At 38.6% G+C, this 13,788-nt stretch overlaps 1 long non-coding RNA gene across 1 annotated transcript; it reads left to right on the top strand.

Moving 5' to 3' along the window:
* The first annotated feature begins 7,120 nt into the window (after nucleotides 1-7,120).
* Nucleotides 7,121-13,475, top strand: LOC112198789. The gene is made up of 3 exons (XR_005810175.1): nucleotides 7,121-7,675; nucleotides 7,981-8,042; nucleotides 13,315-13,475. It is a non-coding gene; the product is annotated as an uncharacterized LOC112198789 (long non-coding RNA).
* Nucleotides 13,476-13,788: the final 313 nt, after the last annotated feature.

Below are 13,788 nucleotides of genomic sequence, written 5' to 3'. Positions count from 1 at the left end.
CGGCCGCGGCCTGGGCGGCGGCTTTCTGACTCAAGTAATGGAAAATCTGAGCTGTTAGGCGGGCTGGAGTTGGCCGGCCGCCTAGGAAGTTTTAGGTGGATCTGGGTGGACTTAGAGGGATCTGGGCGGATTGGGTTTAGAAATTGCAATTTTTTTTTTCCAGAATCACGAATTCAATCTTCTCTATTCTCAATGAGAACAGATTGTACTCAAGTGGATGAGATCCGCTTTCAAATTTCTAACCCAGAGAGTGAAATCATGAGATAGAGAGGGAGAGGAGAGAGAAGGAGGGAGAGAGAGAGATTTTGATCCAACTATTGGAGAATGGAGATAGAGAGGGAGAAGCCTTCGAGGTCAACCCGGCAGCTTCTATGAGGAAGGCAGCGCAAAGGAGGCTCGAGGGCTTGTTAAGGAAGGTGGCAAGGGCTGACGAAGTGGGACGTCAAGGCTGTGGTCCGGCGGAAAAACAGAGGGGAGGAGAGCAGGAGGAAGAGAGAGAACCTTGTTTTGTTTTTTAGTCTTTCACATTTTCTCTTTTTGACGGAGAATAGATAGTAAATGAATTGGTCTTCCACTCTGCCCTAGGTTCCCCTCTTTAATTCATTGATTATATTTGAATAAACTTGGAATAAAATATAGTTTTTATAGGATATCTTATTATTCTTTTTTAGAAGGTATAATAAGTCTTCATATATTCATTTAAAGTTTATATATACTCTTATATATATTTTTATATGATATAAAAATAAATTAAAAATTAAAAAAATTAAAAACCGCCTAAACGCTTGGGCGCTAGTCTCTTGGCCACCACCCGACTAACGCCTACCGATTTTTAGAACCTTGCCCCCAATAGACATTTCCTTCTAGGACTTCTGCCCACATTTTACCAATTCAAAACGTCTGTTGGTCCCCAATAGACGTCTATTGCCCCCCAATAGACATTTTCTTTTGGGACTTCTACCCACATTTTACCAAAAAAAACAAAAAAAATTTGATTTGGGCACCCATGTCAAGAGTTTCTCGCTGGTGATTTGGAGCTCCGACTCACAACCATTTCACTTCAATCAAGCAGCTTAATTTGTAGCTGACCAAAAAAAAAGCAGCTTAATTTGTAGCTGACCAAAAAAAAAGCAGCTTAATTTGTAAAACAAAGAAGTGCAATTTTTTTCTGTGAAAATTACAAAAAAAAAAAAAAAAAGCTTCGTCAACGAAACAGAGCCAAAAGATGAAATTCCGGTAGGTGAAGCCGCCAGTCCGGTTGGAGAAAACTTTGTCAGCAATGAAAACAAGCCGAAATAATCACAAAATAGTCCTGGAAGCAAACTCTCTCACAAAACCAAACAGATCGCTCCGGAAAAACTCAGTTTCCAACAGTAGATCAGAGACAGAAGACGGTGGAGGTCCATCGATTGAAGACAGCGACGGGGAGAGAGAGAGATGTCACTGGATCGGAGTGGGATGAGAGCACTAGCCGAGAGCGTGAGAGAGATAGAGAGAAATGCTGCCGGTCTGCACAGATAGAGAGATATAACTTGATTGGAGAGCGATGAGAGCGCTGGCCGAGAGAGAGAGAGAGCTGTCACTGGTCTGCACAGAGAGAGGGAGGAGAGAGAGTGAGAGGAGGATGATGAGTGGCACATGGTAGTTTTTTTAATTGAGTCGAGGGTAATATCGTCATTTTATTTTAAATTTGGTTGGTGAGAATAATTTTTTTTTGCTGGAGTAAGTGGGATGATTTTTGTCTATTTTAGTGCTTTGGGTCAAGAACCCCATTAGTTTTAGATAATGTATTTGTTTTTGTGTTTATTATGTTTTCCGATTCAATATTCTCGATGGACCAATAATTGCTTAAGCCATGAAGCTACATAAAAGATGAAGATTTACTCAGCAAATTTAATGACATGGCGAGCTTTCGTGAGATTTAATATGTCAATTGTTGCTGGACCAATCAGCTAATTAGATTATGACTTTTCTTTGAACCAAAGAGTTAGAGTAATACCCCAAACCAAAAATTTTCCTTTAGTAAAAGTTTGTTACATTAGTTAGTATTACTTTTCTTTAAAAGATTCAACTATGAACTCCATTGTGAGCCCCGTAAACTTATTTTTAAGCTAAATTGAGATCATTGAGAAATTAATTTACGATCTTGTTAATTATTTAAGTGCTCGAGATTATTTTCTGAAATTTTTCACAAGGTGAAATTCTTGATTTAAGAGTTTGATAATATAATACATGACACAACGAGTTCGTGAAAATTTTCAGAGAATGTATCAGATACCCGAGCTACTGTTAATGATTTTTGGAATTTTCAGAATAAAAGAAATTATTAAAGGAAAACATAAAATCACATGGTGCGATCTGGTCCGTTAAAATTCTCCAGCGCTGGATTTGAGCCGTTGAGATCTAGTACATAAAGGCTAGGATGAGATCGACGGGAGGTAGGAGAGGAGAAGCTTCAACCCGATGACCTGGCGACTGGATCGAACAGGAACTCAGTTGTCCGGCCACTCCACGGCGGCGCATCGGTGCCTTTCAAATCGTCTCCTCGTCGCTGTCTTCCTATGCCCATGGGTCATCCATGCGTGGAATGGGGAGAGAGAATCAAAGCTAAAAAGTTAAAGCTTTTTGTGGCGGGTTCTGGGATATTCAGGCGACTCCGGTTTTCGTTGGCCCTGTTTGATGTATCAAACCTCTTCTACTCATCGAGCTCTACACGTTGGTATACATGGTTTTTGATTTTGATTAAGTTTGAATGAGTTGCCATTTTAGGAGATTTCGGCCACCGTAGAAATCACTGTTTTGTGGGTGGGTGGGGTTGGGGGTTCGGGTCTTTTGAGGTTATTTTGAATTCAATTATGTATGGTTGGAGTTGATCTGGGTTGGTTCAAAACTGTGGAAATTAGTGTGGATTTAGTCAAAATTGTTATAACCCACTCTAAATTCGGAATAAATTTTATTATTTTGGGTTTGGGGTGTTTCAATCGGTATCAGAGAATTTGATCCTCAGACCAATGCGCTTGCTGTTTTGTGGTCATGGAAAATGGAAAACTGTTGTAAGCTTTATGATTTATCTGAAATTTCTCATTGTGGATACTGTATTTAAGCTGTTGTTCAAAAACACTGAGATTAAGATAAGAGTTAATTACATATAAGTGCAACTTTGAATGTTTTTTTAGTCATAAGGCCACTAACTAATTTTTTCCCTCATAAGCCCACTAGATTAAAAATAGTGTTATATTTTGGATATAAAAACTAATATATTTACATAAATGCCACTAGAGTAAAAAGTCAACACTATTCTCTCTCTCCTCTCCGGCGAGGTCTCCGGTCAACTCCGGCCTACCTCCGCTCAACTCCGATCGATCTCCGGCCAACTCCGGCGGGTTTCCGGTCGACTTCCGGCGAGTCTCCAGCCAACTTCCGGCGACCACAAAAGCTACTGTCACTAATACCAAAAGCTACTATAGCTAGCAACAAAAGCTACTTTGATAAGATTTCAGGCGACCTCCGGCGAGGTCACAAAAGCTACTATCACTAGCAATTAAAGCTACTGTCACTAGCAACAAAAGCTACGCTGGTGAGATTTCTGACGATGTCGCAAAAGCTACTATCACCAGCAACAAAAGCTATTGTCACAAACAAAAACTATGCTGGTGAGATTTCCAATGAGGTCAGAAAAGCTACTGTCACCAGCAATAAAAACTACTGTTACCACAAAAAAAGCTACTGTCACTAGCCGCAAAAACTACTGCTACCAACAAAAACTAGTGTCACTAGCAACAAAAGCTACTATTGTGAGATTTCCGGCAATCTCCGGCGAGGTCACAAAAAGCTACTGCTACCAGAAATAAAAGCTACTATCACTAACAAAAGCTATACTCCTCAAAACCAAAATCTACTATTCCCACCAACAAAAGCTACTGTTACAAATACCAAAAGCTACTGTCATCAACAATAAAAACTACTGTCATCAACACCAGAAAACTACTCTCACCATCACCAAAAGCTATTCTCATAAATGCCAAAAACTATAACCAAGCAAAACAAAAACTACTTATAGAGATTGAGAAAGCTATCCAGTGACTAACAAAGCTATGAAAATGTAAAGGATACAATCAAAAAAAAAAATGCTACTACAATCGAGAAAATAAAACATATTCAATGGTATAAAAAGTACACAGGGTTCAATAATGATATAACTATGTAAAAAGCAACTTCCATAGTTGTCAAAAGCCACTACCATAGTTATGAAAATCTATTACAATAGTTGTATAATGCTACTGTCATTTTTCAATGGTGACGCTCTAAACCTATAGGTATAATTTTGCCACCTTCAGCACGAGACTTCATTTAAATATTTCTTGGTTGGCCGATTAATCTCTTGGTCAATGGAGGCTTCAATATCCAAATTCACATGATTTTTGAAATCTACTAGTACAAATGCAAAGGGGAAGAACTCTGCAAAAATAAAGATACAACAAAATATTAATATTTGAAATGAAAACTAAAAGCAGCAATGTACCGCTGCACCACAAATGTAGCACTCCTTATCAACTAGATAATTATAAATAAGCAATCTAAAAAGCTCATGTCATAGGTACTGAAAGCTACTACAACACGTACAAAGCTGCTGGACTAGTAATAAAAAGTTACTGACATAGGTACGGAAAACTAGTGGACCAGTAATAAAAAACTACTATTATAGGTATATAAATCTACTATAACACATGTACAAAGCTGCTGGACCAGTAATAAAAAGATACTGACATAAATATTTATTATAGATATTCCATAACAAAACAACATGAGGACATATATATAAGGTTCACTGAGCAGGGGACAATTCTACACTCCTACTCTCACAAACAAGTCAGATCACCAGGAGGCCATTTATGTTCAAGGACACATGAGCACAAGGTCTGCAAACGCAAAAGAAAATGGCATGCCAAGGCTCTTGTAATGTTTTCGAGCATCCAAAACATAATATTGATTATAGATATTCCATAACAAAACAACATGAGGATAGGCAGACCATCTAGTTAAGGCTAAAGTACACAATTCATTCTTAAAAAACTGAATCAAATGTCATGAAAAGAGGGGCCAAGAATGAAGTTTTGATGGTCATTATGTCATTGCATATGATAATCTTCCCAAGCATGTAATCTAGCATAATTTACGTCAAAACTACACTTAAACTAATACTTCTTACTTCACTCCATTTCAGCATGTAAAAAGGATGTGGAAAACTTTTGAAATATGCATTTTGGTCTATTCTTCAGTATTCAATAATCAATCATAGGAAGCACATATACATATTTATAATTACCAAATGCAGTCAAACTGTATATTCCTTTGAAACATGCAGAAACTATATGGTCTCAACACACAAATCTACCAACAGAGAAAGCTAATCACAAATCTACCCACAAAATCCAGTGATAAAAGCCAACAATGCATCAAATTAGGCACAGGGAAATCGATTACAAGAACAAAATTGAAAGCAGAAACAGCGATTGAAAAGATGAAATGCAAATCGAAGAGAAGAGCTGGAGATCTAGGATTAGAGGTGCCGTACAGTATACCTGGTGGTGGTTGAGATCGAATGTGAAGAGAAAGCCACCGGTTATGGATTTCGATTCGAGATGAAGAGGTCGTGGGCCTTGTCATCGTTGCCGGAGAAGAAGCCTCATTTAAGGTTCCGATGCGGGTCAGGTGGATGGCCTCGTCGAAGAGCCAGAGACCATAACAACTTTGTCGTGTAGCTCGCGCCATGCCTCCAAGTCGTCTCCGATGAGCTTGTGAGGTATGTAACGACATCGTTTCGATCTGTGCTGGTCGCGCCATGCCTTTAGGTCGTCGCCGGCGAGCTCATGAGGTCTGCAACGACATTGATTTGGTTTGTGGGGGAGAGTTGCGCCATGCCTCCAGGTGTCGTCGCCGGCGAGCTCATGAGTCTGCAACGGCATCTCGGTTAGAGAGAGAGAGAGAGAGAGAGAGAGAGAGAGAGGATTTTATTTATTTATTTTGAAACTAGAGAGATAATATTTGAGAGGTCAGAAATTGTGGAAGGCCACAATTGTCATAGACAAAATAATTTGAAGATAAAAGTGGCCTTATGTGTACAATAAAATTTAGGTGGCCTTATGACTAATTAAAGTTTCAAAGTGACACTTATGAGTAATTTTCTATAAAGATAATCACCAAATAGATTTCACTTTCAACACTACTAGGATAATACCATTAGAAATTGGCTGAAAACCGATGAGAAACAAAATCATGACCGATGTCTTTGTGGGTGTTGAGAAAGATCCTGAAAAATCAGACATTGATTTTTAGCGATGCCCAAAATAATAATACATATTGGTTTCTTATCAGATTTTGATGTATAAAATGAGTCTGGGCATCAATTGATTTGTTAAAAACTAATTTCGTTTTGTTACAATAATCAATTGGCTGAACCCCGAGCTGCATTAGATATGTTACAATAATCCTCGTAGAGAACGTCATGAATAATAACAAGAGTCTCTTCAAACTAAACATCATCAATCAAGCCTATTAAGACATCATTTTCATCAAGTTTTTTTATTTCTTTATTCATATTTGATATATGCGTTTCAGGTAGAACCGATGTCTCTATCTTTCAGTAACATTAGTTTTATTTTTTCAAGTGGTTTGTTTATCATTATTTTACATCAATTTTGAGTCTAAAAGTGATTTGTTTCTATATACACAGACATTAGTTCATTCATACATAAGTTGTAGAAATCATCAAAATGAGAATACAAATAGTAAGCTCCATAAGAAAATTACTATTGATAAAAAGAGAGTACATGTGACGTCCCGAACCCGAATTCACCGGTTTACTAGTCATTTGGACGATAAACAACTTTTACTGTCGTTTCAATGCTTTTAGGGGGCCCTAAAAGTTGACTTTTTGTTCGGGTCAAAATTTGAGAAAATTTCCTTCATGAAAGTTGTAGAGGACGTTAAACCGAGCGCGTGCATATGTGGTACGTAAAAATCGGAGCTCGTATGTGGAAGTTATAAGCGAAAATGTAAAAATTACTGTTCACAGTAAGTAGTATATATTTGAAATTTTTACTGTTGGGCCAGGTAACTTTCTTTTCTCCTTCTCTCTCCTCCCGCACGCTCTTTCTTTCTCCTCTGCGCATTTTCTCTCTCTCCTCTGCAACTCCGTTTGCTTTCTCTTTCCGACCACCAAAAAGCGTCAAATCGGTGGCTACGGACTTGTCTTGACCTCCTCTTGGCCCCTACGGTGGTGGCTCACGGCGGCTTGGTCGGAAAACGACGTATCGGGTCCTTGAAGTTTACTGTAGCAGGTGACCGTTGACCTAAATTCCGGCCACCTCTGGCGACAAAGTCAGGCTTTTTAGAAGCGTCTTGAGGCGTACTTGAATCTCCCCAAATATCTTGAAGCGATTTGCAGCGTGGAGGAAGAAAGCATAATTAGAAAATTTTACTCTACTTCGGTTTGCTTAATTGTTCGGCCACTTAGAGGTATTTTCTGACTTGGCCACAGTTATGAAAGATTCTTAGAATATTGAGTTGTTGATGCTGGTAAAATTTGGTAGCCAGATATGGTGGTTGACCGGCGGCTCGTGGGCCAAGCGCAGTTGCCTGTGGCAGCGCATGAGGGCACGTCCGGCCGATCCTGGTGAGTTGTTTTGGTCTATTGACTAGTATATATTGTTATGAATTTATGGATATGTGTTTGGTGGAAATTGGAGGAGGTTTAATATCCAATTTCTGAAGTTCAATAGTTTGGTTATTGGTTTATGAGAAATTCCACTATCGGATTTCTCTCAGTTTTGCCCTAGAAACCTTCAATTAATGAATTGGTACTAATGGTGAAGTTTGGGTTAAACTGGAGTAGAAATGAAAATGTTGATTTATGAGGATTTGATGTGGGAATTGTATTTAATTTCCGGATTGTTATTCGCGAATTATAATTGTGTACAGGGCGACGTACCGAGCTATTGCTCGACAAAGGAACTCGTATGCATGGTCGCCTAAATAGTACTGTGAGTGGACATTTATTTTAAATTAATTGTGCATGCAGTATATTAACATTTTTCGATTGAGATTTAATTTATAATTTGAATTATTGAGTTTTATGGTTTTATGAGATTTAGTTTATCGAGATTTATTTATGAATTACAAGATTAGTATTGAAATTCCTTCCCGAGGGCTTTTAGTTTTATTTCCCGAGGGCTTTTAGTAGATTTTTGAGATAGTCATTCATGAGTTATTGAGTTGAGGAATGATTTTTGGGAAGTGACTGATTCAGAAAATATTATGAGAATTTTGGATTTCGAATATCGGTTTTTATGAGGATTCACGAGTACGAATATTTGAGCATGATTGATTTATCGAGATTTATTGAGCTTTGAGCTCCGTACTTATCAGCTTTGAAGTTAGATTGAGTTTTCTTTCAGAAAGCATTTATTGATTTACAGAGTATTTGATTTTATGCTTTCGAGGATACTTTCGAGGATTTATTGAGATTTTGAGGTTATTTTCAGTTTCTTGATGAGGCTATTCAGTTTATTAAGGAGGCCAGTTTTGGCGCATGCGTATCTTACCTAGTTGGCAGTCCCTTCTAGGTAATAGTCTGGTTGGCAGTCCCTTCCAGACTACAGTCCGGTTGGCAGTCCCATCCAATGCGTCACCTGGTTGGCAGTCCCTTCCAGATGACATGAGGTAGTTAGTCGGCAGTCCCGTCTACTACCTGTGGTTAGTCGGCAGTCCCGTCCTACTTGTGGCTAGTTGGCAGTCCCTTCTATCCACCGCCTCCTATTCCGGTTGGCAGTCCCTTTCGATGCGTCATCTGGGTGGCAGTCCCTCCTAGATGGCATGAGATGGCTAGACAGCAGTTCTTTCTAGTCATCAAACGAGCCTCATGAAAAGGATGTTTTTATAAGGATTGAGGATGAGATTTTAAGAGGTTTCAAGATGTTCTTGTTACGTGATTGAGATTTCAGTAAAGAGGATGATTAAGAGTGTTTTCAAGATTGTTACTGCATGCGAGATTTTAGAGAATAACTTGGGAAAGCATTAAGTTTTACCTATACATTTGAAAGTACTTATTTTTCGTCCACTCACTCTAACGGATTTTAAATGTTTTCCCCTGGGCTCTTCGGTTTTAACTGCCCAGTTTGCAGGCCAGTTTAGCTTGAGGTCGAGCGTACTTGGGGTTGAGGCATAGCTGTCATAGCTTCCGCATTATAAAAGCATCGGTCATTTATCTTGCTTTCTATTCTCTTGTTCGCCTGTACATTAGATTGCTCTGATAACCTATGAGATTAATATTCTTAAATTCAGAATTGTTTATGAAATGAGAGATGTGAGATGTTGTGATATAGGGAGCAGGGTGGCTCCAGGAGAATAAGGATGGATGATTTAGAAGTGTGGATGTTTTTCTACAGGTTTTGGGTTGTCCATTTTTAGGGGAAGTTCTGTCAAATTTTTGGTAGAATTTCTTCTATAGTGGGCCCCGCAGGGCCTCTTCGGATTTCAGGGTGAAATCCGGGGCGGGTCCTGTCAGTACAAATTGTAGAGAGAGGGTACATAAGGCCTAAACTTCTCCATATACAACAAAAGAAAAGAGCAACGAGAGAATACATCCTTATAAAACTAAGATAACAATAGTGAAGTAAATTACCGAAAATGAAGTGGTAAAGACTCTTATTGGCCAAGTATTCATAAACCAGAAGACTTCTAGGTTCTGAGCAACTTCAACCCAACAATCTAACCACATTTTTGTGTTCCACAGTGCTTATAATGTTGATTTCATTATAGAAATTTGCTGCTCTATGCCTATTGTTAAAGAAAAGCCTCTTCACTGCAATCTCTCTTCCATTAGGCAAAACTCCTTGCAAAGGTGAAATCAATCAATTAGTTTCTGCAATCATAATAACATGTTCTTTTCCAATTCAAAGCATATGAAGAAAAGCTAACCTTATAAACTATTCTGAAACCTCATTGTCCAAGCTTATAGTTATATGGGGAAAGGCCAACCTTATAAACTGTTCCGCACCAGTGTCATAAGTAATGTGCCTGAAAATCACACAAAGAAGTTCTGGGCTGGGTTTGGGCCAAGATGAGAAGACGGCAAGTAGATAGAGATAGAGAAGGAGGAGATCGTGGTGGTCTCAGGGTGAATAGATCTGATGTAAGGGACGCTGCGTTGGGTGGTTTTGAGGGTTTTTGTTGGTTGAAAAAATATATCAAAGGCAAAACAAAAATTTCTAAGGCTCCATGTTCTCGTGGTTTAGGCATTATCGCAAAATTACAATCATACTTTTTTACACCGGCTATTTTAAAAAGTGATGTCCTGTAAACAAAAGAAATCACTTTTGTTCCATATCAATGTAAAAAAGAATTATCACATCGCGTCAATTTCAAACCGATTTCTTGGGGACAATGTCTTATGCTGTTATTCTAGAGTAGATTATCTTATGCTTCTGAATAGTTTCATAAAGTAACGACTGCTTATTAAAAATGGTTTGGTAGAGGACTAGGTTAGATGTGCTCTGTGAAGAGGAAAACTCCCTACTCTGTTCATTATCCATAGCTTTCTTTCATTGGTGAGAGGAAGAGACGGGGACGTCTCGTGGCTTCAACAAAACACTTGGCTATTAAACCCCACATTATTTACCTTGGACGCCATCAATTATGACCGTCAACTGTGAAATTACCTATTGCCCCAACTTTCATCTATTTTGTGGCATCAGGAGAGCCACAACTACTCTTCTTAGCGGCTAAAGTTATGACGAGCCCATTCTAGCCTCTTCCCACTTCTAACACTCATTATTCTCATGTGATAATTACTAAAGCTCAAGATCATATCTGCTTGAAACAAAGGCTAGAGATGTAATACCCCGAAAATTCGTTATTAATTCCTAAATGCTTTAGGAATTATTAAAGTGTTCATTAGTATGATTTCGTGGATCGTGAATGGAGCGGAAGTGTTTCAAACGATTAATTATTCGAAAAGTATGGTTTTAGGGGGGAGGGGGTGCAAAGGTTGACTTTTTGTACATTTGGATTCTGTGAAAACTTCATTCACGAAAGTTGTAGAGCGTGTCGATACGAGTTCGTGCATAGGTGGAACGCTAAAATTGGAGTTTGTATGAAGAAGTTATCGCATTCGGAAAAAGTTTCTATTTTTGATAAAAGGACGAAAGTTTCAGAAAATTGAAGAAAAGCCCAGGTTTCTATTTTGGGAAACCCGAGCTCTCTTCTCTCTCCTCTCGGCCGGAAATCGCCCGATTCCTTCCACCAACGATTTCTTCCTCCTCCAGCTACCGTTAGATGTGAAATTTCTTGGGGTAGGATCGCCTCGATCTTGCGCACTTCCCTGTGGTCACCTTTTCCCCTCTCATGGCTGCTACACGGTGGTGCAAGTGAAACCCGATTCAGGCTCCATTTCGAGTCAACAGCGATTTCTCCCAGCTCCGGCCACCTTTGCATGAGTTGTTGGGTACCCTGAGATCACCTGAGGACACTGATGATGCTACTAGAAGGATTGAACCTGAAGTGAAGCTTTGACCGGAAATGTCAAGCTCGCCGGAAACTGGGAAAATTCCAGCAAACCTGAAGCTTCCAAGGTACTTTTCGATCACTTCCTTTCGTTTTCAGGCTTCGTGATAGTTATGAAAGTTGTTCACCATGTTGAGACGAAGAGGTTCAGCCTGGTTTCACCGTCATCCACAGTGGTTGACGGCGGCTCTGCCACCGTTTGTGGCGGCGCTGTACGGAGGCTTCGGGCCACCTCTGGGGCAGTTTCTGCCCCTCATTGTGATCAACTCATCGATACGAGCATTTCGATATATAGTTTTGTAATTTTTGGAAATCGTATGAGCAAGTTATGAATTTTCAAAGTTTAAGGGTATTCAGTTCGATCGGTTTTCGATCCTAGAGGATTCGGCTGTCCGATCGATTTGTAATTTTGACAGATTGAACGTATTAGTATTCTAGAGACATTGGGTGGTCTTGGATGAAGTTTCACCTCGATTGGCATTATTTTCGAGATTTTAGTGCAAATGGGGGTTTGACACTTAATTAATTGTTTTTGATTCGTGTACTAAGTTGTGTCATACATTCCTTAGGTGATTGACAGAGACTATTCAATACCTTATCCTCGCTGTAAGAGAAGACACTGAGAAATTTTGAGGTCAGTAAATTCACGTGGTTCATTTATGAACCGAGTTATTTAATGTCAAAATTGATTGATAATTGTAAATCGTTTTCGAAAATAAAGATTTGTTTGAAATAATATGAACTCGATCGACTACGGTTCATTGGGCTAGGACTCACAGGTAAAAAATGAATTTTAGTATAAAATGAATTTCTTGGTTTTAATATGTATGAACTATAATTGGTATTAGTGGTCATTCATGCGTGAATGACTACATGTCTATATATATATATATATATATATATATATATATATATATATATATATATACGTGGAATATATATATCTGGATGGTGTGGCATTATGATATGTAGAATGTTGGTGATTTCATTCACATTATTGAATTGAACATTTACTTTTGTCGGAGGTATATTTGATGATTTATATTGTTGGAAGAGTTATTTGGGGTTATGGTGTGACATTTGTGAGTCGTGTGGGATTTCCTTAAATGTTTTGTTCCGAGGGCTGAAGGGTCTGAGGTTTGTAGGTTACAGTAATAACCTGGGTGTAAAAATATCATAAGGCTGAACCTTGGTCGAGGTGACAGGTTATGATTTAGTAGAGCTCTAATTTGTTTGCATGCGTGCGGTCATAGTGGTAATTGGGTTACTGCATCATGAGTACGTAGTCTGTCGTATGCATATGGTCATGGTGGTAACTGGGGTCTATTGTATGCGTGCGGTCATGGTGGTAACTGGGTTACTGCATCATGAGTACGTAGTTATCAGAGAATGTTTATGGTGTTTTTTCTTTAATTTATACGTGAGATTTGGATTACTATGAATTCTATTGTTTGATTTAATTGTAATCTCCTGAACTAAAATACACGCAGGGATTACTATGATTTTCAGTTGTGTGATTTTAGGTGATTTCCTAAACTAATTTTCTATGCAGGGATTACTAATTTTCACCTAGTGTGATTGTATGTTTGGTTGTGTTTTGTAGAGTTAAATGTTGTTGCTTTAATTTATCTCAAGAGTTGAGAAATTATAAGCATGCGTGACTTGAGTCATTTTAATTGAGTTTACTCATACGAGCTTGCAAAAGCTTACCGGGTTTGTTGTTTCAACCCGGTACACTATTCCATGGTGTAGGGGTTATTGTGCAGGTCGGAGTTACAGTCGTCGAAGCTGAAGTTTTATAGTTGTTGTAGCTTGGACGTAGAAGTGTATTTTGTTTTAGTCTTCTGCTGTGTAGAGATTTGGTGAGCCGGTTCACTAATTGAATTGTTGTTCAATTTAATTTGTAAACACTCAGTGATATAATAAGCAACTCTAGAGAACGAGTTGGTATTGACAGTTGTGAGTTCGATTTGTGTAGTTGTTTAATTTAATTGAAAAATTTTCCAAGTGTTTCTTGTACTTGTTAAGTTTTCGTGTTTCGGACTCGAATTTCTTTATTAGAAATTCAGGGCGTGACATGAGATCGCGTTCAATATTAATGTGACTGATTGAATACACGTGCCTTAGAACACTCCATGCCTCAATTACTGGCTAGTTGTTTGTGCAATATAAATAAGTTAACACAAATAACTAGGGTGCAGTTATTGCCACCCTGCTAACTACTTT

This window comes from Rosa chinensis, chromosome 4 (assembly GCF_002994745.2).
Source record: "Rosa chinensis cultivar Old Blush chromosome 4, RchiOBHm-V2, whole genome shotgun sequence".
In the NCBI taxonomy this organism is placed as follows: Eukaryota; Viridiplantae; Streptophyta; class Magnoliopsida; order Rosales; family Rosaceae; genus Rosa; species Rosa chinensis.
Note: the sequence above shows the minus strand (reverse complement) of the source record. Positions and strands in the feature narration are given on the sequence as shown.